Consider the following 26,362-nt stretch of genomic DNA (forward strand, 5'->3'; position numbering starts at 1 on the left):
CAAGAACCAGAGAGCAGTATTTACACATGGTTGAGAAGGGAAAACCAGTCCTAAAGGAAACAAAAAAAAAATCCGTCAGATTCACAAGGGAGAATTTCTTTTGACTAACATGCAAGTTGGACAAGTAAAATATAAGAAAAATACCCCAATGTGCTGGTTTCATTCTTTCCTGTGATTGTGAAAATAGCCTTTTCAGGAGGTTGAAAAAGGCTGTGCTCACACTGCCTGTCTGAAGGGCAAAGTTTGATGTGTGGGCAGCTCTCACTTTTCAAGCTGAACTTTTCCCATGAAGTCAGGGAGAGCACATATCCAAGTCTATCCCAAGAACACAGAACAACATAAAAGATTAGAGCTTGCACATGAATTAAAACTTAGACAAAATAAAAAAATACAAATAATTTGAATTTTTTGACCTACAAAACATGTGTAAACAGTCATGCAAAGAAAACTAACTACTCAAAGTATACAAAAAGGCAATTTATGATTCATAAAGATATCTTAGGATATAAAAACTGCTTAATTTCAGCCCATTATTCACCTCCCAGTGCCCTGACTGAAAAAAACATAGCTCTATATAGGAAAAATAGGTTGGTTAAAATGTATTTAAATGAAAACAAAACATACATACTAAAGGAAATGCCAGAATTCCAGCTGGTATGACCCTCCCAGTCCCAAAACACCCTGTGAGACAACACTTTTTTCCTCCCATAAGCTCTATGACTGTTTTAATTGTTGCTCTTTTAAGTTATTTGGGAAAATAACACATTTTGTCTTGGTTCTGAAAAAAACTTGATCCATTAATACACAAAGATTAAAATATCTGCTTTTTAAATTCAAATTATTAAATTGCAGATTCTGCCCTGTGCTGTGAGCCAGTAAATCCCTCAGTGAAGTGCCTACATTTTTTTAACACAAAAGATAGACACAATTATTCCCAAAATGCTGTTGGGAATGACTCTACAAACTCTCTGCATGAAATAAATGAGAATTCCCATCTTTCTGCTTACATTGATCTATTTTTTTCCTCGCTTCCCTTGCTAAATAAGAAGACTAGGCAGGCAAGTTGGATGATGTATTGCTGCACTTAAGCTTTCAAAATCCTTTAACACTGTTTTTTTCTTCAGTTTTAAAGAGCAAATTTTTCTTCCAGATATGTGTTAACAGCTTTTCCACAAGTCATATTCTTGTAATGGTGGTAAAATGTTTTTGCTATGGAGGATAAGTTTACAGAAGAGTTTTTTTGCTTTGGAAATTCTTGATGCCCATGTACAACTACAGTTTGTGACACCAGTACAACTTGCTTACTGGAAATTCTGTGTGTAACTGTGCCAGATATTGTGAAACCAATAGTTTGAAAATACATGTATTCATTAGTTTAAAAATAACCTTTGAATTTGGACTACCCCACTTATATTCCATGCAGTTTTCCAAATAAACAGCAGTCTTTCCACACAGCACTTTAAACAGAAGGTATGAGTAAAAGTATAAAGTGGGCACAATAAAAAAATAATTGAGTTATTGACCAAATTTCAAGCTGGAAAATGAGACAATTTGCAAATAAAGTGCACAAAGCTGTCCTTTTTTACCTTGGATGAACTCAAACATAAGTCCCTTTTTCTGCAACTTTGAGAGCTGAGAAAAATCTTGGAGGCAAGTACTTTATAATAATAAAATCCTCCATCACAAGCTTCCTTTTGAAATAACCTCCTGGCATGTTCCTGTGTTGTGGCTGCTCCTTGTCTGCTGAGCCCCAATTTTCTGAACAATAACTGAGGTTTCTCAAACAGCTCAGAAAACTGAAACTGAGAGGAGAATTTAATTTAATGTTCCTGTCATCACAGTGGATCAGAAGAGCCTCATGGAGAAATAACACACAGCTCTCACTTCAGTGTCTGTGCCATAACTCCAAGGCTCTGAGGGCTGTGAACATCCAGCAGGGACCTGAAACTGGCAGGTGTCATATTTCATGTATGTGCAGTCACATTCCAAACAAATAACTACACTCCAGGAACAAGCTAATAATTCTTCTGAGTAAAAGAATCCAGATATGTGCTTTGGTCTGCAGAAGAGGTATTCCTTAAAAAGACTGTCCATACAGGCCACCCCTTCTGTTCAGACACTCAACCTTTCTGCAAAATCATCAATCTTGTTTTTCTCTGGGAACTCAGAGTCATACCAAGGGCAAGACTCTGCTGGTTTTGGCTGTAAACAGAACTAATAATCTGAATTTTTCAATTAGTTCAGCTGTGTTGAGGGCACTCTGCGCTGCAGCAGCCTGATGGATTCAGTGAGCCAGAGGAAGCTGGGGCTGCTGCAAGGCCAGTGTGAGACCAATACAGCAAGTTTGCGCAGAGTTTGGATCTTGGGCTCATCTTGAACACAAGTGCACACACTGCTGCTCTCAAAGTGAAGAAAAAAGGGAAGTTTATTTTCTGACTCCAACATTTATAGTTTTCCAAAAGTGGCAGTGGATTGGAGGGTGAAAGTTCCACTTCTCCAATGACACTGGACAAACTAATGGTCTATCAAATTTCCCTTCTTCTATAAAAGAATGCAAAACAATAAGTTATTTACAGAAAGTGTGTAAGAAAGTTTGCTACAAGAATGTAAACATCAAAAAGCTTAAAAAATCTTAAAAAATCAAAACAACACCACAGCTGCATATCAAGGGCTACATAGCAGCTAAGGGACACTGTGGGGGATACCCTACCACAACAAACAAACCAAAAATATTTGTTCCTGCAAGGTACCCAGGATTCCCTTTCCCTGTGGCCTTACTGCCTGTGCCCATACCTGGAGAAGTAGCAAGCACCAGGTGAATGTGATCAAATCTCCACTCTATGCGATATGTTCCAAAGCTGCAGGAAATCTTAGAGTTGGTTGCAAACCCTGGAAGACAGTAATTTTTTTAATAGCTTAAGGCAGACTGAAAGCTTTTATAGCTGAGCTATACCAAGAAAACAATAAAACTATAACATTTATTACCAAACCAGGGTAGAGTAATTTTTCATGTCTTAAAAGACACATCCTATCTCTCCATGACAAGGTTACAAAAACTCTATAACAACTTAGTACTGATTAGTTAAGTCAAATAAAGTAATTTTACATTTTGTTCTGTTACATTTATGATATAGCCTTACATATAACCATTCCCACCTTATGATTCTAAGGATTGTTTCTTGCATGTAGAGCAAAAATAACACTTCTGAAACAAAACATTGCCAAATCTAAGGCTTAATGCTTTCAGACTGATTTTCAGTGGGGTTCAACACATGACACTTCCACGGTAATTGGTGTAAGCATAGGACAAATGAATCTCATCATTAAATTTCACTGGTTATAATCTAGGAGAATCCTTATCTACTTCACCTAAGAGAAGAATTATCAGTTTCCTGTTCTCTCTGTTTCTTTTAAAGGACATTAAGATGCTACTGATAATTCTGGTACACAGAAAGGAATAAGCATACTGGCATTTATTCCAGCAAATCAATATACCTGGTATCTGCTGTGTAATGTCTGTAGATTTACCAGTTTAATCCTAATTTCTTAAGAAGTCATTGTTTTACCTTTGTGCTCAGATATGATGCTGTGAAACAAAGGTATATCTGTGAATTTACTCAGTGAATCAACATCCTATATATTAATTTTTCTTGGCTAATCCACAGTGAGGATACAGCAGTCCTTTACTGACAGATGATATTATTAAATATTTAGCTCACACAGAAGATAATTGGAGTGTTTCTGCCGTAAGTATTAATTTACTCATGCTGGTGATTCATGCTGATCCACATGAGAAAAACTGTAGCTAAATTCACACTTTAAGCCATAGGAATCAGCAGCTGAATAAGAAGATAGAAATTACCATCTAACCCACACAGTTGCAGAGAGATGGAACACAGGCACCTAAACAATTCATCACATTGCCTTAAACCACAATTTAAATTTTTGTGCAATTCCTCTTGGGATGCACATTACATTGTTGGACTGTGTCATGTTATTCCCCTTTTCAAATTCTAACTCTAAAAAGAATAGTGCATTACTTAAAGTTAACTTAGGCTTTTTAAATTGAAGATGTTTGAGTACTGATTTATAATTCTGCATATGACTGGTGTTTCATCTAACCTGGGGTGCTTTGAACAGGGATAAACTGGCAAAGGCTTCCTGTGCTATTAATCCACAGCAAAATCAGGCTATTGCCTAGAGGAAGACTAGTCTAATGATATGCAAATTCTAAAATGAGCTGGTTTCCATTAATATTTTGTAATAAACCAAACTCAAATTCTCCTACTTCAATTCACATTTACTCAGTCCCTTTAGAATCTCGTGTTATAGACTGAAGGTAGCTTAGAGAGCTGTGTCTAAGCAGAATTAGAAAATGGAATGGGTTTTAGTTCTATAAAGCCACAAACCAAAAGCTTCAGCCTCTGCATGATCTCATGCTCTCTATGGTATGGGTGGATATGTGTGCTGGATCCTCAAAATCTACATCCCATTCCCTCCCCTCAGTTTTGTATTCAACTGGAATAAATGCAGCAAGCAAAATAAATACCACAAGAAAACTTAGACCATCTTTTTCTTTATAGTAGGAATGTAAATCTTTATCTGTCCAGAATATTGTTTTGAAAACTGGAGGTATCACAGATTAAGCAGGTGCCATAGAACCTCTGTCAGCTCATGGCAATGGGAGCAAAGTCTCTTCATTTGACACACATTTTCATGGTGATGGAACAGGCAACTGCAGTTTTGTGATTTGTTCAATTTTCATAGTATCTTATCCAGGAAGAATAGCAATACTACATGTGTGTACATTAACAGATTTAATAATTTTTCCTACTTCACACTGTTTGCAGAAAAAATATTTGAGTTACTTGGATACAGTTTCCACTAAAAACTAGGTTGGCATGAGGACTGTGGCAACCTCCCACATGGGTATAAGAATTGTGAAATTGCACTGACAGAGCAGCACAAGACTGACACTTGGGTGGGAAGTGGAATTAGGAAAACACAAAACAAAATTTTTCCTAGGATTTTTCTAAATGGATAACACCCCCTACAGTCTGACTATTTACAAGTTGTCTGTAGTTTACTTGGAAGTTTCCCTGATACTCTCTTGCTGTTCAGACACTGGAAATAGTAATCCTGTATAAATGACTGAGTGAAAACATGACTGGAGAGATTGCTTTACACAGAGATCCTGTGAGCACCTTGTCAGCTGTCCCTCTGTGCACATATGGTACAAAACAAAAATAAACTCCTGTTTCCCCGTGTTCCCCCCTCTGTCTAACAGATATCAATTCAATATTCATCTGGGCTTCTTTCAGAGGGAAACAAAAAACAAAACCTGTTTTAATTGTTTGTTCATCTGCCCTGTGGATGGTTTTTTCATCCTTTTCATACTCATTCTGGAGTCATGGTTTCTGAGCACTGCTAATCAACCCAGCCACCAGCTGCCACTTTGGTTTCATCAGCAGGCTGATATACTGGTTTTGGGTAATCTTGTTTATGTATTGGTCTCTCTCTTGAAGCTAACACTCTTCTATCAAACAATCATGAACCTGATGTTTCAAATTTCAACAGCTGCAGAGTCATTAATTAAAAAGTAATGCATGGTAGTAATTTAAAATATGTGCTTGAATATTTATGTACCCCTCTGAACTAGAAAGCACTCATTAATGGAGATTTAATTTAATTTGTCAATTTTTTTGAGTTAAACTTCACTAGATTAAAAACCAACAGTAAACAAGGAGAGAAACAGCTGCAGCTACAGCTGCTGCTTTGTAGCCACTTCAGTTTGGCTCTCCCCAACTTGTACATGTAACTTATAAATTACATCAAAAGATACATTAAAAAAATGAGAAGTTGTGCAAGTGTGGAGGAGGAAGAAGAGAGAGATGGTGCTTAGCAGGACATGAATTTCTTACCAATAAATTGTCATTTGAAAAACAGCGGGTGACAATGTAATAAAAATTGTGCAGAGAGCTGAAACGAATACAAATGCCAGGAATATACTGGAAGTGTCCAGCAATTTTGCTTTGCAGTGAGTCTGCTTGACAAGCATTGCTCTGCAGCAGGCATAAACTATTCAGCAGAATTAAATATTTAGCTGTGCATCACCATATCTCAGTCCTGGGCCCTTGTGAGCCCACCTTTTAGCAAGTTCTGAGGCAACACCATGGGGCCATTAATTGCCACCGTGGTGGTGGCCCCAGCAGGACCAGAGCCTTGCACTGTGCAGCAGAATGTTTGCTGAAGAAGTGTTGTGGTTGGCAGACTTGGGCACTCTTTGAACAGTGCCACCACTGAGCACAAGTAGAAATAAAATACCACGTATTCAGGGAAAAGGAGTATGAAGAGTGATGTGGTTTAAGGTCAACTGAAAATGTTTCACTGCAGTGGCTCATGCTGGAGCCTCTCAGACAAACAGCACCAGCTCAGAGGAAATGGAGGAGTTAAATGAACAGCTCTGGAATGAGAGCCTGGGAAAAACATAAATGTGCTGGAGACACAGCATTCTCCACATGTTTAATTCCATGTGTGCCCAACACAACAGGCCAAGGTAGCATCCAATCAAGCACTTGGGTGCCATGAAATCTCCAAGCAGAGAATTGCGTATTATCAGACAGCTAACCCCCTTTTGATTTGTTCTAACTAGTGAAATCTTAATTCCTGAGAGAAACAAAATCCACAAGTCTGTTTAAAACAGAAAAGTTGTAATGCAAAACTGAAGGAAAATCAACAGAAAAGCTGTCATGCAAAACTGAAGGAAAATCAGCATTTGTAAGATCAAATGTAAAAGAGAAGAGATATAATCAAGAAAATGCACTTCCTTGGTTTTCTCTTTCTGAAGAAAAGTAAAGTTTCCTAAAAAAATGTGGATTTAATCATAAAATAAGGGAAAAAAATTGGAAAATAACTTACTACAACAAATACAGCAGTCAGCTGTGCTCAGTTTGAAAAGCCTGACTTGCTCTTGGCTCTGTATTACAAGAGTGCTAATTGTTCCCTTTGGAGAAGAACCACCTTTTTTGACAAAAAGAAGTAAAATAGATTTTGTATGTTTTGTACTACGCTTGTTCTACATATCCCCAGCAAACTACTTTTATTTTCCATATTTGTAAAACTAACATGGGGACCCCCCCAGAAAAAATCTAATTATTGCAGCAATTAATAATTGCAGACAGTTCTACACAAGCACAGCTCTAAGAACTACAACTCCCTCTGTGCTAAAGAAAAATATATGAGTATGGCCTGCAAAAAATTAAAATAATTTTAATAACTAAAGAGTTACAGTAGTAAAATGTAGAACAAAGTTATGTTGTACAGTTGCAAACCATAAGAACAAGTCATAAATGTAACTATATTAAGGCCCTATTTCTTTTTTAGCCTAAGATAATTTAAAAGACGTGGAGGGAGAAGGTATACATGAAATAGTGCATTACTTAGGTAATGAATTCCTTTCTACAGATTTGTATGCTGATGATATTAGATGCTAGAATCAATCTCAGCAGAAAAATGCAGGTCAAGTATTTTGGCATGAGATTCATACTTTTTAATTTTCTGTCCAATCTACAATCCATGCAGTCTTGTATCATCAGCTTCCAGTAATTCTCTTTTCATCCTTTACTGCAGTCTTTAAGTTTTCTTTCTTGAAGTATTTGTTATAGTATTACAGGTTTCAATAAACCAGAGCAATAACTTCCTACCTCAGTAAATTTTTATCTAATACTATATCTAGTCTGATAGATTTATTTAATTTTTTATTTTTTCCAAAGAGCACTTTCATTGCAGTTTCAGTATTCTGGAATGGAAATTGTCTATCTCCTCTTCATCCTTATTATGACACTTAATTTCCTTTTTTTTCCAGATATGCTTATTTTCATCTCAGCAGTTTTCCTGCCTCCATCCTCGTGCTCTATGTTATCACTCTGGCTGGAAACTGAGGTAATGTATTCCTTTAGTTCAGGCACAACATCGTGATCAGCTCCAATCTCACCCTTATTGTCCAAATATGAACTCATCATTTTATCTTATGACTAAAATATCATTTAATCAGTTTTAATTTCCCTCCTAAAATACAATTGTGTTTTTCTCTTGACAATTATTGCTTAAGTCTGATAGTCCCTCAACCTTTAAGATTTAGCTTTCTACGGGATACATCTTCCTCTGTGCACTGCTTGTGATTTTCCTTATATCCTTTCTGAGACAGTAATTCCATTTCACTGCACTTTGCCCCTCAGGGAAAGTTCCCTTCAGGCAAAGTTCCTTTCCCTTCATTGCCTTCCCACTCCCTTCTGGAATACAATACAAAATGGGTTATTTTCAGTGCTATGCTCCCACCACAAATATTTGCCATGAGTCACTCATAGCAGTTGCAAAATCCCTCCAAGTTTCTTGACTGGACAACTGAATAATTCTAAAAGAGAAAAAGGAGAAATATGTAAAGTCTACTCCCTGAAATAATAACCAAACAAAAATAAAAGACTGATACCTCAATATCATCCATCACACAAAAAAAAGATTACCATAATTTAGACAATATATATTTTTTAAATAATACAAAGGAATAAAATATCCAGCAGTGAGTTAACAATTCTGGGCTGCATTTGGAAGGTTCAGTAATGAAGACTCTTTTGTTAAATAATGTTTTCCATTTTCCCAAACAAGATTTCCCTTAAACTTTCCACTTTGTAGCAAAACAGTGTTCAGTTTAAAGTTGCTTTAATGTTACTATGAATTCTGAGAAGAAAATAACTTTCAAGGACGGGAATTTATCAATAAATAAGGATAGATGTTTGCATACCTTTCTCTTCCCAACTGTGCCAGCTCAAATGGTATCTACAGACTAAACAGCTCCTCTTTCTCCCTGCATCAGGATAAAGACAGTGAATTGCACCTGGAAAGTTTCCCAAATGTTCATTAGAATTGTTGTATTTTATATTAAGTAGAAATTTTTCTTTCAGAGAACAATCCCTGGGTAGGAGCTGTATTCTTATGGTGTCCATTAAGGAACACAAACAGCATCCCATTAAAATGAGAAAGCCCCAATTTTTTGCCATGACCTGCAGTGGAAGAGTCTCCTGACTAGGTCAGGAGTATTCTCAGCCATAATCACTCTCCAAAGCTACATCTTCAGAGCTCCACCTTTGTTATTTCACACTGGAGGAGTGCCTCTGCCCTTCCTACACGGGGTCAAGAGCTCTGAACCACCACACACCTGATGCTGCAGCCAACTGTTTCTCCTGGCTGAAATCCTGTATTTTGCTTCCTCCAAATAACCCTCAGCTATTTTAATGTAACAGGCAGTTTATCTTAAAATTGAATCAGCATTAGCTTCTGCACAGAAGGTGCCATTTCAGTTTGAACTGATGGTCCTTCTGGTGAGTTTGTTGCTTGATCAAATTTCCAAGAGAAATTCAGCCAGGATGAACAAGGGATTTCATGGCGAGAAGATCTGGAGTAAGAGAAGTTTTTGTGAACATAATTTAGACTGTACTGAATTCAGATTTTACTGCAAGTACTTCTAGGTTCTAGACTTCATTTCAAAACAGATCTTCAGTATTTATTTCAGTTTTCTCCGAGTACAAAATTTTGACTAGCACAGTAGGGGAAAACATTGTTCAGGTTATTTGTCTAGTGCCATTTTAAACATTATGTTTGTGACTTATATTCAATATTGCTCATACATGTTTAAAATAAGCAGCAAAGGAAAATACCTAAATAAATATCAGAAGAAAATTCCTAAATAAATATCCAAGGACACAATCTAAATAAATACCATATGAATAAATACAGGAGAACTCTATGAATTTCTTTAAAGGTCCATCATGTTGAACAGTGACCCCTAGGAATTGTAAGCTCTACTGGTCTCAAACCAAAGTACAAAACTGCCTCCTCCACCCATCCTTGTCACTGTCTAATACCATCCTTGTCACTGTCTAATAAAGAAACCTGGTTTTTAGATTATGCCTTTCTGAAAAACTTCTTTTCAAGGTACACTGTTAGGGTGAGATGCCTTTACTAAGGAATTAACACCATGGAAAATCAGGTTAAATAAACCCCCAAAGATGTACCTACAATTGCTTTTGTTTCATAGAGTTTGCAATCTTGCATTGTTAAATGAACACCCCAAAATAAAACTAACTAGAAACAGAGATCAGCTTTCTATTATTAAATTTTCTTTAAAGAGAGAAAACAATCACCAAAAAGAGAAGCGGGGAATTATACAGCAGAGATTTCTAGGCTATTGAAAATTTCACCTTTGAGAAATCAGAATCTCCCTAAGCTTTTGGGCATTATTAATAAAGAGACATCAACCAGGCAAAATGCCTGCAGCCCTGGCAGCCCTGCTGCTGCCCCAGAGCTCTTGAGCACCCTGCAGCTGTTCAGCCCACCTCTGCACCTCACCTGCTATTTTCAGCCACAACATGTTTAGAAATTGTGCTAGAAAGAGAATTCCAGGCTGTTCTTCTCCTATCTATCACAAACAAATGCACCACTGGCTGGTCATGAAATAAGATTTCATTTTCAAGATCTTTCCCATTTTAAAAGAAGTCAAATAAAATGCTGCACAGCGAGCCTCAGATTAGATAGACTCTGCAGTAATGTTTGTATATGGAAATATCCTGTGCAGTCTGTAATAAATTTTCTTGTTGTTCAGAATAGTTATCTTCAAATAGCCCTTCTGGAAATTTTAGTTTTTGAATGGCACACTGAGAAATACATGCCCCATCACATAACACTATCCTCAACATGTATTGGTGTATACACACACATACACACAATATATATGTATATGTATGTGTGTATTTCCACATATTTTCCAAAATTTATAATTTATATTTATTTCTATATTTCTGATTATTTGGAGAGGAAGGTTCTTTTCCAGGAGGCTTGCACAAAAGAAACAAACTTTAAAACCTAAGTTCCCCTTCAAAAGATGTTTGTTTCTTAGAACAGGTATTCCCAAAGTAGTTTTAATATCTTTGCATTTATAGATGCTTTATGCAGTATTTAGGTAGAAAAATGAGAACTTGGCTCATGATTTACTTGCTCATCAATCTGACAACACCCACAGGGGAGGCTTGCAGTGGAGAACACAAGAGCACCACAACAATGCAAAATCCTGCTGGATTAGTTCATTTAATGCACATCAGCAGTTTAAGTTAAGCTAACTGACTTTACTGCAACTAAGCCACATTTACCACTTGTAAAATGAATTTGTCAGCTTCTGCTAGAGATCCTGAGCCATAATCTGAAGCCAGAAAAGGAAAGCACAAGATAGAAACATTCTAAATCCAGATTTTGAATGATTGTTATAGTCACCCTTTCTCTTACAAATCACCTGCTCCCTCCATCCTACCCCCAAGTGCTAAAGGCCTCATTAAGTCTCAGGTAAGAACTTACCCACTATCAGAACTTCTCATCACTTTAAACTAGGTACTTTTTCTAACAACTAAATCTTAAAACATCATTTAGTCCATTCAAGATGCTCTGATCACAGGGGGGCTGATGCACCAGCTCACTATAGAGTGAGCAATACCCCTGGATTTTTACAGCTCTCTCACCAGTGCTCTGGTTGGGAATTGGAACCTAGAAGAAATGTTCCAGAAGGTCTCCAGGGTTATAGAGCACAAGAATTAAATCTCCAGCTGGTGTTGCCAGCTAAGGGCTTTTATCCATTCCAAGTACTGAAAAGATATCCTCTTAATAAGGACTTAATAGAAAGTCTTTGGCACTAAGGACTGCCAGTTAAGGAGAAATTTACATGGAACACTTGTTTTCACCATATAACTCCTGAATAAAAGAAGAGCAGAATGACTAACATGACTAACATTCAATCAATATTATAATTACAAGGGGTCAATTAGAGAGGTTTTGGCTATTAGTTTCAAACATTTCTTCTCTCAAATAAAGACCCTCCTAGTGACAGCATATTCAGTGCCAAATATCTAAACAGAAACATCCCATAAAGATTGCCTTGCTTTTCAAAGCTGCTGGTTTTTTTCCTTCAAAATATACTGTAGCTCACATACCATAACATCTTTTCTTCTAAATATTACACATATTTAAAATTAATTTTAACATTTAATTTTTTCCCTGAAATGTATAGATTTTATTTCAAAAAATCCGCTGAAAACCCTGAATTAAGCATTCATATGTACAGAATTCTAAAATGCCTATATATGGTCTCTATAAAATCTTATTTCATGGAATCTGTTGAAGAATAATTAGGGTAACATCCTTCAAATAAAGAAGCTATGAATACAACTGATGGTGCTTTTAAGGAACTAAGCTTGACACTACTTAAATAATCAGAATTACATGTTTTTTTCAGCATTTGAATTCTCTATTGTTTCTCCCTTTCTTGAGAGCATTATCATCTCAAAGCTAGAATATGATGGAAGAAAGAAATCCAGTTGAGACACTTTGCCCTTGATTTAGATTGTCATTACATTCAGGGTGGTTATTTTTCCACTAACAAACGCAGAGATAATGAAACTGAAGAAATGCAATTTATAGTGCAGCTCATAAATAAACCCCAATTTCCTCTTTAGTTCTTGAGAATATCTCCAGGAGTACATAATGATTTTCAGGTTTTAATTCCTACAAAGTGTATCCCAAGAATAACATTCTCTCAACCACAGTGACATAACAGATTTTCAGTCCATACCATATCTGTTACAGCTCCACTGACAACACAAATGTTTATATGGGGCACCCAAGAGTGTTAAAATGAAAAAACACTGAATTTCATTGCCTCTCTCCTACAGCCTGACCTTCAGTCAGTTTGCAGAGGCACAAACATGATACAATCCACAATACCATATGCTGCTTTATCTCTCAGTTTATCATTAAGTTACACTTTTAAAAGATGAAAAAGCTTTGATGTAGATATGCCACTGTTCCTGCTTCTGAAATTCAAGCATTTCCCTTTTAGACTCTTCTGGTCTTTCCATCCCATTCCAGTGTCTACTTCAACTTTTTAGCAAGGTGATTGTTTCCTGAGGACCTTACAGAAGACATTTCCTGCTCATATTCACATGAATAGTTCATTAATATTCCTATGCCCTTCACAGAAAGTTGTTTTTATGTTCTAATCATCTTTCCAGAGGCCAAAAACATAAACCAGGTCATTATGAGTTAATTCAAATCAATGTCCAATGACTTCCTAATTTTCATTTCACACTTGATAGCCTTAGTGTCAGCTTTTGGCAACAGTTCCACTGAAATAATCTTATCAGAATATTTTGGGAAGTTTTTTCATCCTTCTGAATCCATGCCTAATCAAGAGGGCAGGAGCACAAACACACACCATTTCATAGGAAAATGACTGGAAGTTGGAACTGTCTTCAATTTAAACATCTCAGCTCTAAAGCTTCTCTAGGATTTATGCTGAGTAAATGCAGGACAGGAAAATGTCAATAAAGATTCAGGCTTAAATTCCATCTGGAGCACACTTTCAGCTCTGCTTACTTGCAGGATGTGCTAAGGAACACCACCACCATGGAAAAAAAAAAAGGATGCATTTATGGCTTATGTAGCACAGACCATACAAGGACTTTGGGACTCCAAGTTTTAGTATGTACTGAAAAGAATTGTTCTTGTGGGTTTGGAATTAGTGCTTGAATAAAGGATTAGTGCACTCTGTCACTAAAGGATTTTATTTTCCTTCTGTTAAATTGTGCAGTAACACTTCCCTTCCCAGAAGGATTTTAGTGATTAGTGAGTGCCATATTCTTCAAACAAGCATGCACTATTCTATTTGGAAAGAATAAAATTCTATTTTGGTGGTGTTCTTTCTCTGCAATCCTTATATTTAAAGGATATCTAACTACATCTTTCTTGATTTTAGTTTACTAAATAATGGTTGACTGAAAAATTTACATTTTTGAGGTATACTTTGACTTTTATTTCCAGATTCAGAATACTATTTTCATTTTGGTTGTGGGGGGTTTTGGTTGGTTGGTTGGTTGGCCATCCTCTTGATGATGCATAAACCCTGTGCTCTCAGATGGAGAATTTAAAATCCAGTGCTGTTTTCAATGTTTAGATAACTTCTGCTAATATAAAAGGTTGTCACAATTCTCTGAAGTCTGTACTAAAATTTCTTGGTTATTTCAAATATAACTCATGCCTTTGTATATTCCTTATTTTACAGCATTCCTACCTAAGTCACTTCTAAAACAAAGGAATAAACTTTGTTTTTATTAATCCTACCCTTACACTTCTGGGCAAACCTTTAATTATTCAATTATGTCTGTCATTCCTAATTGGTTTCAGACCCACCTGATTAAAAATGGTGGATTGGGATGGCTTGGATCTGAGTCTCCTTGGGAATTTTATTTCCCCTGAGCATAAGGGGGGATTCTGCTGTATCTAGAAATCCTCATGTTATTCCAAGGAGACAAATTCATGATTTATTACATCATGATACCCAAGTAAGATGTTCATACAAATTTAATTACTGCTTACAAGCATAACATGAATCAGAGCATTGGTTTCATATTATTCTGTTGCTTGATTTTTTTTCCTGTTTAAGCACCTATTACATTACTAAATTTTGGACTCTTGTGGGATGAACTTACACTAAGGCTCTACATAATTATTTTACTTCCACTTTTACATCCTGTGGATTTTTTTCAGTTTCATTTGTTTCTTTTAGTCTAACACTCCTTACTTTTTTAGATTGCTGTGCTCTAACTACTACCATGTCACAGTGGGAACAAAGAGGTTTCTGTGTTTATAAAATTTTGAACTTTTTCCTCTATTCTGTGTAATTCTTTCTTTTCTGCTGTTTGAAATCTTAGAATTGAGATCTCATTATTAATTGCTAATTAATTTCAACATTAATCCTGAAAAATACTTTGAGAAGTGCTTCACTGACTCATGGATCACTCATGGTATAGACTCAAGGGCAGATATATAAATGAACAGTATTAATGTGAATGTTATTTGATGCAAATATTTGGACACAACCATTGCAATGTTATGTATTAATACTCTACTACTCAGATTTAAATTCAAGATCAGAGGCAGAACTGAAAGATCACTTGAAAAGGCTTCAAGATGAAAGTACATAGCTGTCAAAAAAATACCCCCAGTTCTGTTTAACATCCAATTCCATCCCCCTCTCGCCCCATCATTCTAAAATTAAGAAACCAGTGTGCAATGATGAATTAACCCTGTATGTGGAAATCTAATTGAGAAATATGGAATAGCAGCAGACTATGCTTTGGCCCTTCTCTAAAGAGTGAAATGCTTTGTAAAGTGTAGTTTACTCTGAAGTTGTGTTTTGGTTCTGGTCACTGATAAATATGATGCAAAGACCAGCAAATAAATCAAGATCATAACACCACCTGTCCAGGTCTCAATCCTGAACATATTTTAGGCAAATAAATTTCCAATCCCCCCTTTCCTCCCTAGACAATTTACATAAAGCATCGATTAGTATTGGTCAAGACTTTGCAGAACTATTGTTTTCAGTAAAAGCATCTGAATCAAAAGAGAGTTTTGGAGTTTTTTTTGCAAATGACAGAGTATAGATAGCACAAAAATGAGAGAAATCAACTTTCTAAATGTGATCATTCCCTATGATTTAAGTTCTGTCCGTACATGTGTTTTACCAATTCTTTCCTTTGATTTACAGACACACTTGATATGCATATGTCTTGATATGCTCTGTAACCAAATAAACTACATCGTGGACTTTCTCATTTTTACATAAAGCATATTTTACATAAAGCAGCTATTCCTAGTTCCTCTAAAGCATTTATATTAAATTTAAAGCCTAGCACAGAGTTTCCAAGTGTATATTCCTGATGTCAAAGGGATGCATGAAGCCATACATACCTCAGAACACACTCTGCTTTAATTTAGATAGCTTTTGCTTATGGAACATATCCAATAGTGATGTTCAGGAAAAAAAAATACCCACAAAAGAACCATGTACTTTAGAAACAATGGGAACCAAGTGAGATAAAAATAAATCATAGATTTACCATTTTAAGATACATACACCAAGCTTTATGGCCAAAAAAGCACTATCATGTCTTTGAAAACTATTTTGTTAAATTATATAATTCAACAACTATATTATATAATACATTTCTCTGTATGTGACATATGAAGAGGAAGTAACTCTATAGTGTAAAGTTTCTTCTGTCTGCTGCCTTAACTTTGTGGTAGATTCTTTAAATAAGAGGTTGAGGTTTGGGTTCCATTAGATTTCCCTGTGAATTATAAGGCCACAGCACATCAGTGAGCATTTAGGCCTCAAGATATCAGTATTTTCATCAAGGAGATTTGAAGCAAACAGTGCATGCACAAGAGATTTATTTATGTGAAAAACATGTTGCAATAATTTAGTATCTATAGAAGCTATAATTATTTGAAGATTTTTCAGTATAAAACCTCTGAAAGGTTTCACTATGAAAATTTTCATGCCTCTAGAATGTGAAAAGTCCACACTTTTTTGTGCACTGTGGATAAGAAATTTTCAGGAGTGCTCTGTGCTCATTTTCTCCCAGGCTGAGGAACCAGATGGCTTAGATCTATTTTATAAAAATTTCAGTTCTCTGCTGCTTATTGCTCATTAGGTTTACTATGGCAAAACTAGTACCACAAACTAGTACTGAAATGAGGAATTGCTTGAGAGAACTTTGCAGTCTGTGGAAAGAGTCTCCCTGCTGTGCTGCTAAAAAATTAATTTGATTCTTCATTAATTATAAGTGAACACATATCTTCTTTTAAACTACCATGACAACACAATAAAATGCTGTTTGGGATGAATAACAGCATAATACTGAATTTTTAAAACACCTCTTCTGAGAGTTCTGTAGGAGGAAATGTAAACTGTGATGGAACTGCCATATGGTGAGCTCTTAGTGCCAGCATTAACTGAATCCCCCAAAGCAGCATTTTGCTCTTAAACAATTGGGAGAAAAAAGGAAACCTGCTTGTATGGAGAAAGAAAAGCCAACACAATTCTCATCAGAACTGATCTCAGTAACAGTTTTCTATAATGATATCAAACCTTCTTTTCTAAGGACACCATCCTTGAAAGTACTTGCTGTCCTGAGCATTAGGTCTGCACAGAAGCTGTCAGGCAGTGAAGGATTTCCATCCTGCAATCTCCAGTGCTTTTGCCTTGCTGCTCCATTGCTTCTCTCCCCTAGCTAAGGAAACAGCACCTCAGCAAATTTTCCACACAGGGCTCCCCCGGGCTCTGACCCTGCCATTTCCCTCTTTATTGTGAGCAGATTCTGCAAGGTCAGAAGTAAAGACACACTCAGCCTCTCCCTTGCAGCACCACAAGTACAAAATCCATGGAAGAAAGAGCATCAATTATATCTGTGCATGTATGGGAAGCACTGATGTCCTGGAATACATCACGTGCTCCACAGAAACCTCCACATCCCACTGCAACACCACAGTTTGTAATACGTGTCCTCTCAAATATCTGGCTGCAAAACAAGAGAGTTACTCATCCCCCATTAAACCTAACTGAGCAGAACAAGGTCCCCCTGAGCCTTTCTGGGCATGCAAGAAATTCAAATTATTCTTTGAAGGCCTGACCTTGCTGTCCCATTGAGCTATACAGAAGAATTTTGTTGACTCCAGAGGAGTTTTATCCAGCCCTTGATAAAGTCATTGAGTTCTTTTCTTCAAAATGTGTGGTTATTAATTGTTGCAGTGTTATGATGATCCCTAGGATGAGGTGAGAGATGAGAATTGACTCCAAGTTCTCAGAAGGCTGATTTATTATTTTAAGATATTCTATTATATTAAAAGAAAATTATATACTAAAACTATACTAAAGAAAGAGAAAGGAGACATCAGAAGGCTAGAAAAGAATGAACAATAAAAACTGGTGACAGACTCAGAGAGCCCAACACAGCTGGACTGGGATTGGTCATTAAATAAAAACAGTTCACATGGAACCCATCAAAGATGCTGGTAAGCAACCTCCAGACCACATTCCAAGCAATCAGATAATTATTGTTTTGGTTTCTTTTCTGAGGCTTCTCAACTTCTCAGGAGAAAACTCCTGGCAAAGGGATTTTTCATAAAATATGACAGTGACAAAAACGTACCTGTTTTAGGTACTATCCTTAAATATATCTGCCACTGGGAACACTGAACCAAAAAATACTTGTAGTATTTCTAAAGCCTAAAATGGGCAATTGCATTTAATTTTGCCCATGGCAAAGTAGAATTCACCAGAACACCTTCAGTGTTTTCAAGAGGGGGGGCAACACAGTATTTATACTTTAAGAGAGAGCTCCCTGCAAAATCAGTGTTTGCTTCTTCATTTGTTTTACAGGGAAAATGAAGACAGTGCCATCTGCTCCAAAAAGCAGGACACTGAAAAGAAGCCTATTGGGCACACATTCAACACACACTAGACACTAATAAACAGCTCACAGATTCATATATTTTAGTCAACCAGAAAAATATTGGATATTCCTTACTAGAGGATTCATTCATACAATCTTTTTCAGCTTTGTATGCATGACAAAAACGTGGAGAAATCTACCAAAATGAGAAATATTTCTTTTTAAAATAATCTTTTCTGGAGGAGACGGGAAGACAGATTTCTTGCATAATGGAAAAACAAAGCAAAACAAGCCTTAAATATCTCAGAACTGTTTTAACTTAATAGTAGTGAATTAAGGTTGAATTTGGATACCCAATATCAAGCTGAATGAGTCCAATAAACTGGAATATTAAATATCTTGAGAAAAGCCAATCCAATGACATTTCTGTTTTGACCTGAGGCTGAGACAGAAACTAGACAGAATTAGGCTATTTAATTGGATGTTTCAGAGTTTTAAAGGAGTGTTGGTTTGGCATAAGGGGATCCTGTATTACAGGAAGTGGTTTATGCATCTGTATTCATTCCCAAGTTTTTTTTCTGTATAATACATCTGCCTTAACACAAAGTCAGCCCTGGGAATGCCTGGAGACCTAGGAAATTAAATGAATTTCATTTTATTCAGAAACAGTAAATAAGAAGAGAGAGAAGGGTTTAGAAAATCTACTGTAGTGGGAAGGGTCAAGAAAAGCAGAAATGTCCTAAATATAAGAATCTTTTTGCCATTCACCAGACATTTGTGAGCTTGTGTCTTTAACAAATATTGATCTTTCTTTTCACATAAACAGCCACCATTAGGCTAAATTAATTTTTTTCTCCAGATTTCTTTCTTGTTTTTGATGTGAGCATTCCCCACACAGTGCCTGTGTGAAAGGAAATTTTCAGTTTCTCTGTCTCAGGGGTCTGTGACAGATGAACAGAGCCAGCCCCAGGGCAGATAGTTCTGCTCCCGCAGTGCCAAACAGCTGGGGAAGCAGGGTTTTCCAAACTGTGTCTCAAAGCCCATCTGGGAAGAGAGAATTCAAGCAGCATTGCAAAGGAAAACAAAATAAATGAAAAGCAGGAACGATTGAAAGCAGTGACTCAGCTTCCTGGGCTAGGGCAGAGCATTGCAGGGTGGGGTTTCTCCATTGAGGTTCTCCCCCTGAGCCAGGAGCTGCTGACTTCTGTTACCTGCTGCTGATTTTCTAGAGATTTTCTAGCTCAGGGGACTAAGAGTGCACTAAATGACAAGAAATGACACCTGGTTTTGATGCTACTGCTCAAAAACCACTGATGTCCTCACTAAATACTGCAGAGAGACATGGAAACCAAGATCTGGACCTTTGGAAATTGTGTGAAATCCTAGTGGAAAGGAACAAGTGGTGTGGCCAGGAGGGCAGTACCCAAGGCAGGAACTGTTCTGATTTTGGTGGATGCAGAAGAGGACAGAGCTGCTCAGTGCGTCTCTGGACTGTCATAGCCCCTGTTTGTACAGCCACCAAACTGGCTTGCTTAGCCTTGTGGGCTCTCTGTCAGGTAAGGAGAAAAGCTGATCTCTGAGGCAATCAGCATTTTTGTTAGAGCTGGGCAATATTTGGGGGTCTGTTTGTCCACATGAGCCAGGAACAGAAGGAATAAGTCAGCCAAAATCAGAATAGAAATTTAGGAGTGTGAGAGAATTGATGCTGGAGGAAGATGGAGAGGAACAGAACTCACCTACCTGGAAGAGAGAATTATGTTTTTTTACCCATTTCTATTTTTTTTTTCATAACTCACATAAACTTTGAGGGAAGGATAAATAGAAGTAATGCTTGGAAACCAAAACTGAGAAAAGATTTCTGTAAACTCCTTAGCTGGAAATTACTGGCTATAGGATCACTCTAATATGAAAAGAATAACACAATCTTGTTTCTTTTAGCAAAATAAGCTGCAATTCATAATTATTTCCAAATGCATTAAACAGCCTGTACATTTCCCAAAGTGCTCATTCATTTTAGAAAGATCAGCAAACTATAGAGTGAAATAAATCAGGTGCCCACCTTACAATATTTGAAGTTTCTGCCCCTGAGAATAACAGGCTATCAGTTATTAGGATTGTTTTGCTTTTTCTGTGTACAAAGTGATGAATGCATTCTCATAGTAAACTGCTCCACACTCTCATTGAAATTATAGAAAAAATAAGATTTACAAAACTGACACTGGTACAAGATCACCAAGAGTTTTGTGTAAAGGATGTTTTTTCATGACCTGTTTTTCACTTTGAGAGTGTGCACACACTCAGGTATACATAGCAGCACTTGAGCCTCAGACACATATTTATTTTTAATTACTTTGATACAGCTCTGAATATTACAGGCCTGCTGGATACGAAATTGCAAATACTTGCCAAATCCCAGTGATTTAATCAGGAAGGAAGTTCAGTCTCTGAATCAAGTGTATGACTATAAACAAAGTCTCTTCTTGACTTTAATGAAGAGAAAGAAATAAGTTCCTCCTCAGCTTGTAGGAGCTTATACTGTATATTACCTTTCTCTAAGCTATACCTCGTGGTTGAACAGGGAGGATTTTGGTCCAATGTCCTTTTTAAATTTTTTTGAGTTTAAATCCCTTCAGCCTTTGAGTAATAGAAATGAAACAAAATATTTTAGGAAATGGCTCTTTCATGTTTATCTGCCAATAGCAAAGCATTATGGGAAAAAGGAAGCATTTGAAACTCAAATTTCTATCAATAGGAATTGCTCAGAATTTCAAAACAAAGGGAGAAAAGTAGAGAAAACCACTGGGAGCTGCAAGTTTGGGATGAATACTGAAATACCAAATCGAATTTCTACCTAATTCTGCTAAATTCATTGTGTCACTCTAGAAGCAAACTCTATATCCTGTTTCCGTGACACTGCAGTCAGTGGTTAAACACAAGTTCAGACTAAAAACAATTTAAAAAGTAAAGTTCATTTGTCTTCTAAAATGCAAAGTTCAGTTCTCATAATTCAAATGGCTTCAGACAATGCTAGTGCTTTGTGCTTTCTGCAGGCCATGAGCAGAGATATAAAAGATTCTGTGGGCTGACTCTATTAATCATAACTTCTAAAGAAATTGAAAACACGCTTGAATATTCTGCTGCAATTCCCTGCATTCATTCTTCTGACAATTGTTTTTCTTGAGAAACCATTTATAAAGCTGTAATTATTCACAGTTCCATCTATTAAGTGAGTCTGGGGCTCTGCAATGGCTAGTGCTTTTTATCATTTTGTGATAACCATTGCACCATTTCATCAGGCATTGCTCAAAAAGCAGAAGAGCCCTCTGCTCACAAAGACAGGAGCTAAATGTTCTTGACCCTGAAATACATAAAATAAATGGAGCACTGCTACAAAATACTATCTAAATACTCCAAGGAAAGCTCTGTATACTATTTCTTCTTGTCCTAGTCACATCCTATTGATCCTTTTGTCAGTCCTGTTGACACAGAGAAGTTTGGAGCCCACCCACCTGGCTCAGTTTTTTCAGCAATTCATCAGTGAAAACATATTTCAGTGTATCAGAGGCTCCAAGCATCATCACACTGTGGCCTGAACATGATAATTGTGACTAAGGAAAGCCTTTGCTTTCACTAACTGGGGCTGGAAAAGATATTCAGCCCTAAAGAACTGCCTGCAAGTCCCTCCAGAGTGCAGAAAATAATCAGGACTCCTACAGCAACATTTCCATAGGGTGAAGCATTTACCTCAAGAGCTAGAGAGCCCCTCTGTCATGATGCTGTGCCCTTACTGACATTTATTAAAATAGCATGCAATATCATGCTATTTTAATAAATGTCAGTGAAATAATTTAATTTGTCTTAAAAATAATTAATTATGAAGCTAAAGACTCTGCTAAGCACCTTCAGGCTATCTTCAGCATATTTTTAAAAGCAATTTCTAAAGTAATGTATATGCAAGAAATGCCCTTTAGACACAAAAGCATGAGAAAGCAAACAGCAACCGTTTACCCCAGCTCAACACTGAGTCAGAGCACCCAGCCCTTTGGGCTCAGCACACCCCCAGAGGCCAGGAGGGGCTGGTTTGAGCATCACTAGTGGGTACAGGAGCCAGGTCCCCTCCACTCTGGAACAGAGCTTTCATCCCAGAGTTCTGCTCTTCCTCCATCTGCATCTTCTTCAAAAGCAGGGCTCAAAACCACCTACTTTGGAAGAAAGGAGATGAGCCTTCAAGTAAGGGAGCCTTGCCAGAGGTGGGGGGTAAATAACACTTCCTCTTGCTGCTGGAGTAGAGGTGAAATCTCAGCAGGGCACTGATCTTCAAACCCTCTATATCCTTGCTCAGGGAGCTTCCAGGACCCTCCTTGGGGCAGACACGGGGCCCTGGCGACCCCATCCTGGGGTGCTGTTTCTCCACTGGGCCCTATGCAAGAAACTGGGAACAGACTGTGTTAAGGAGACTTCTTACTCATCCCATTTCATTAAGGTCATTTTTGTACACTGAAAAATGATCATTATGTAATTTAGATGCATTAACTTTTGGCCACAGTTCCAATGTCTCTGAAATGGAATGGTTACTGTGCTATGTAGGAAGGGACTATTAACTCAGATTAAAGAGCCAACTTGGCAGGTACAGCACACACACAGGATGAATTTTTATTTTGAGGCTTGAGCAACACAGCAAATTCTCACTTGGCCAAAGGTGATCCTGTCAGATGACATCATGTCAGATAGCACTAAACAGCAATCGAATGTTCTGTGACAATGTTTAGCCACACTTGCATAGCAGCAAAAAGTCATCCCACAAATGGGAATGGGGCGAAGTTATCTGAGTGTGAGCAGGTGTCCTGGAGCGTAATTAGCACTTCACAGCCCTTTGTTCCTTCAGACTAATCTGCCTAGAATTAGCAACTTGTACTGGCACACTGCAGCTGATAACCCCCCCCTGCATCTGCCATGCCTATCAACTCCAGATCATTCTCAGCTTTGGGACAGCTTCTTTCCTCTCTAGCTGACAAGCCAGGCTGAATTTTCTAATGGTTTGTGCTTTTCACATTTCTAAATAATTTGTGATACAAATCACATCCCATTTCCCTTACTATTCTTTATAACCTCTTTTGAAATAGAGTGATCAAAAGCCTCTTTTAGCAAATGTAGTTGAACATTCAAGATCTTGAACAGAGGGAGAGGAACAAAAAATAAATCTCAATTTATGGTCTAAATCACGTTTCCCATCTAGACTCAATTCTTTTCCCATTTCAACCTTTATGTGAAAAGAAATAGGACTCATTTTGAAACATTTAAAGAGAGACACATGGGCCTCTGGATATTTTTTTCCTGGATTCATTTCTGATAAGCCTATTACCGATTGCCAAGCTAAGAGTCAAAACACAATTCCAATACACCTTTTAAAGCTACAGACTATACCCTTTGATCTAAATCTCTAGGTTAAAGTGCCTTTAGAGATAATATTTAAGCTTTTGTTAACATCCTGTTAACCCAGTTCCCCAGAAAAAAAAAAAAAAAACCCAAAACATAAAACACAGACCAAAGAAGAATGGATTGATAAATTTGCTTCAGTAAGCATCAATCTATTTTTCAAGAGGAAAGAAACTGTATAAATTGTACTACAAGAGATCTGTCAGGGAAGAAAGAGTTTTTCTCTATCACAGGAAGAGTTAGCAACGAGATTAAAAGTAGAAATACAGGCCCATGTTTTAAAGCTAATATTGCATAGGAAAAAGCAAGATTTGAAATGTTACAGAAAGGAGATACTAGAGGTACCAAAAATAAACATGACAACAAAAATCACCAGGAACACCTGACAAATGCGTTAATCAGATTTCTCTCAATAAGGCTAGTGCCCAAAATGGAAATATTGCTTCCATTTTTCATGCCAAAATGTTTTGGTATTATTTTTGCTTCTGTTTAAATTTAACTCACTGGTTGAGAAGATACTGAAGAGTTGGCTCCTTTTCTCTGTGCTGTGAGCACAGCTTTGATGAGAGTGGATTTGTCACGAGCTGTTGGGGATCTCAGAGCAGAGCCTCCAGCTGCCACAGCAGGGTTTGGTGCCAGGCTGAACCTACTGGGCAGGAGAAACGGAAAGCAGCCTGAAATCTGCTCAGTTCCATTGAGAAACTGGGCAAAGCAACTCTGCTTAGTTTGTGCAGAACACAGGGTTTATCCCACTTGAAGAATTTCCCTTTTCTGAGGTTACACTTCTTTGGGAGAAGATACCTGGTGGTTGTTAAACCTTGAGTTCCACAAAAGAAAACAACTGAAATCCATCTCATAAAGGAGAAGGGAAATCATCTACTACTTTCAAGTAGCTATAAACCAGTGTGTGTTAGCAACTCACTAAGCCATTAAATAAACTTGTTCCTGGGCTTGAATTCCTCAAGGACCCATTTAAGAGAAATTAGGAGCTTTTTATATGCAGAAAACTCTAAAGTGCATACTAAAATAATGTCTCAAAAATTATATAAATTCAGAAGCAGTTGGTTGACTAAAACAGCTTTGCCAACAATGCATTTATAAATGTATTGGTTGTTATTAGAAAGTACTAGAGCTATTACAAAAGTATACAAATGCATTACTAAATCACAGCAATTACACAGTATTTTACATCTTTACAGTGCCATGCAGAAGTGTAGTACACAAATACATTTCATTATTAGACTTTTATTGCTTAGCTAGATGCTTTTCCGCCCACTTTCCTCCTCACAACTGGGTAGTCCCTCAGACTCACTCTCCTTTTTCCAGCTCACATTAAGCCACTTAGTTAAATGGGAAAGACATTTTCAGGCTAGGGCAGAAGTTTCTTTATAAAATAGGGAAATTCAAAATCTTAAAAACTACAAATCCATTTCAGAGTGAAAATTATTAAATTTTCATTTGAGAAAAAAAAATCCTTCAAACCTCTTCTACTAATGCCCAGACTATGTTCCTTCAAAATTTTTTCAAGTAAACCTTCGTGCTCATGACATGCAAAGAGCAGCTTTTTTACTATAACTCGTCTGAAGTATTCCATTTAACACACAGGATTTAAAAATATGAGAAGGTGTCTATTCACAAGAAAGAAAAATTACACTGCTTAGCCTTTATTTACCATAGACAATCTCTCAGGCAGATGAATAGTAGGGGTTACATTCACTCAATAAATATTTTTTTCTGTGACTGGAATTTTCAGAGCATCTTGGGTCCATATAAGCACATTCTGGAAAAGATGAACCTTGTCTTGTCCATGTTCTTAATCAAATAAAGAAAACTTGTTTTGAAATAATTTTACATGAAAAATCATCAGTTTCTCAGAAACTAACAGGAGTCAAAGAACCCTTGACTCCAACTAGATGAGACATTTGGATTCGGCACCATATGGGATTGCTCAATGGCAGCAAAGAAGAGGAGACAGCACAAACCTGGAGGAGAGCTCACTGAGGTTCTCAACCAGCTCGAGACAGAATAGGGTCAGAGCAGAGACCTCTGACAAAATGAATCTGGCTAAGAAAGTAGGAGACCTCCTAAGGGATCAGCATGAATGAATCTGGCCAAATAAGGGGTTTTCTTCCCAACTCTTTTGCTCTTTCCAATGCAAATTCTTGGCAAAAAAACCCAATACAAATCCAAATAGAATCATTTAGGAACAGCTGTGACATGTTTTGGTTTTCTTTTTTTTACCTAGACTACAAGCTGAAATAGAAGGGCTCTTTAATATAAAGAACAACCAATATGAGATGAAATGCTGACAAGAGAGATTTTCATATTCAACGGAAAAAAGCATACATATTCTATAAGTCTCACTGCAATTGAAGTAGTTTCACTGTACCCTCTAGATTTGTAACTGTGATTGTGGAAGCAGCTCCAAATTTCACAACTAGCTGCTTTGAAATCAAATGATGAAAATGTTTGGGTTTGGTTGTTTGTTTTTTTACTTACATCAGAACTTCCCTGCATACAGCCCACACAGGCCCATGAACATATGAAATGTAAAATGTAAGAGAAACCTCCACAAACTAAAACACTGGGAT

The sequence above is a fragment of the Camarhynchus parvulus genome, chromosome 7, assembly GCF_901933205.1.
Source record: "Camarhynchus parvulus chromosome 7, STF_HiC, whole genome shotgun sequence".
Taxonomy (NCBI): domain Eukaryota; kingdom Metazoa; phylum Chordata; class Aves; order Passeriformes; family Thraupidae; genus Camarhynchus; species Camarhynchus parvulus.